Below are 2,500 nucleotides of genomic sequence, written 5' to 3'. Positions count from 1 at the left end.
TGGAATGCTTAAGGAATAAAATTATTGTAATGAGATTGATAAAAAAAAATTATATATCAAATTTAGTAAAAAGTATTAGAGTGGACTAATGAAATACAAAGGATATTACTGCCCTTACATTCAATATATTTAAGATCAATAAAATTAGAAAAAAAATCAGGATAATTACCTTGTGGGACTGAGGACTGAGAGGAGATGCTAAGATCAAGACCCATTTCCTCTTTCCTTCCTTATCTTTATTTTTTTCTTCCTCTTCTCTCTTCTTCTTTGTCTTGTTTCACCTTCAGATTTATTCCTTTTCATCTTCCTCTTTCTTATGCTTTGCCACATCTTATGGTTCGTTTCTTCATTTCTTTCTCCTCTGTTTCTTTATTTTTTTTCCTCCTCTTCTTCTTCTTCTTCTTCTTCTTCTTCTTCTTCCCCACATCTTCCTTCTCCCCGCCTCTTCCTCCTTATTATTTTTCTCCTTTCCTAACTCCCACATAATTATCAATTTCCCTTCCTCCATCCTCTTCTTCATTTCTTCCACTTCTTATTTGTCTTCTCTTCCTCCATTTCCCTCTCCTTCTTCTTATACTTATTCTCCTCCTCCTTCTCCTCTTCCTCTTTCTCTTCCTCTTCCTCTCCTACCTCCATTTTATTTCTCTTCTTCTTCATACCTACCTCCTCTTCTTCCTTCCTATCCCTCTCCACGTGCCTTTAGTCTAACCCAAAATACGATCGAAAAAAAAGAAAAAAAAGAGAAATATATATTCATAATATGTGAAATCATCACGTTTAGAAATCTTAATAGTACGAAAAACAAACAATTATAATCCGTAAACTTCCAGATATGTCACGTTATTATCACGAACATATGTAAAAAGAGAAGTATATATGTACCCATGCAATCACTTTATAGTTCTCTGTGATGCAGCACAAAATCTCCAAAAGGCGCGTACTGATGGTAATCTTTCTTTATTAGAGACTTACGGTTTTGTTTAATAGCGCTGTGCAAAATTTGAATGCGATTGTAGAGCCGTTTCCGTTTTTATTTCGGGGGTGGGGGATGGGGGTGGGGTGGGTGGTGGCTTGTGGTTATTAGCTTTGGTATTTGCATAAGCCGTATCGTTGGTTTTGCTATCATCGTCATCTTCTTCTTCATCATCTTCATCTTTATCTTCATCTTCATCTTCATCTTCATCTTCATCTTCATCTTCATCTTCATCTTCATCTTCATCTTCATCATCATTACCATCATCACCATCACCACTACCATCATCATCATCATCATCATCATCACCACCACCACCACCATCACCATCACCATCATCTATTTCATCATTCTCTTCATTCTTATTATCATTTCCTATATTGTGGACTAAAGTTGCATAATTATGATTATAATTATACACTGAAAATGTTGCCTACACTGACAGCCGTAATATTCTTGATGAATATTTTACACTATTCAAGATTAATATTTCTACCAATATTATGATTACTATTATTACGTAAAAAAATCAATAATATTAATATCAATATCGTGTTACTAATGGACGAATTATCACCATTTTCATCATTATTATTTGCAATATATTATCATATTGATAAATCTATTGCCATAGATGATTTTACTACAATGAGCAACGGCTGTAGAATGATTATGTTATTCAATATTGATAATATAAATATTAATTGTAAAGATATGAAAAATAGTTATTATGATTCTATTATTACTATGATAATAAGAGGAATGATATAATAAGATGAATAATTAGGAAAATAATAATGATCTCAGGGATAATCATGTACATGATGACGATTTTCATGGAAACATAATTTGCTAATGGTAATAATGATAATATGAATATCAAATATGATTATTATTGTAATTGATAATTATAATGATAGTTATAGTAATAATGATAGTGATAATACAGATGGTAATAATGTAATATAACATTTATAATTATATTCATCATTGGCATTGTTGTTACAATTATGATAATAGTAATTTTTATTACTATTGCAATTATTTTTATTGATAACTGATTCGTATTCTCCTTATCGTCAGTATTGATATTTCTTCTTTCAATTTATTTTTATATTTTTATTATTAGTATAGTCATTGTTTCTATAGTGATTGTTGCTAAATGTTGCATTCATCTGCTTTTACATTCATCGCTATCGCATATTTCATTGCAACAAACCATTCCTTTTTTATGCAACAAACAATTCCTTTTTATTAGAAAAAATAATCCCACCCTTAACAAAACAATAAAAAAAAAATATCACATGAATCACACATTCTCAAATCTTCAATCCAGTTAGTATCGAATTACAATTCCTTTTTTCTTTATATTCCTTTTTTTATGCATTTAAGCCTACTTGCCTAAGGCTCTGAGGGAGTTGGGATAATTGTGCTTTTAAATAGGTGCTAATTACGTGTCTCGTCATTATATTCCCGGTGCGCTGACGGTAGCTGACACCGGAACGGTTCTGTTACGTTGAGCATTTG

The 2,500-nt window shown here is 31.3% G+C and overlaps 1 protein-coding gene across 4 annotated transcripts in view; it reads left to right on the top strand.

The window, feature by feature from the left end:
• The window catches only part of ci (transcriptional activator cubitus interruptus), a 370,606-nt gene that overhangs the window by 145,177 nt on the left and 222,929 nt on the right, over nt 1-2,500 (top strand). The gene's annotated exons all lie outside the window — the stretch shown is intronic.

Source organism: Penaeus japonicus, unplaced genomic scaffold (assembly GCF_977035675.1).
Source record: "Penaeus japonicus unplaced genomic scaffold, GWHDUDI00000001_assembly GWHDUDI00000018, whole genome shotgun sequence".
Classification (NCBI taxonomy): domain Eukaryota; kingdom Metazoa; phylum Arthropoda; class Malacostraca; order Decapoda; family Penaeidae; genus Penaeus; species Penaeus japonicus.
This window is presented reverse-complemented; position numbering and strand designations above follow the sequence as displayed.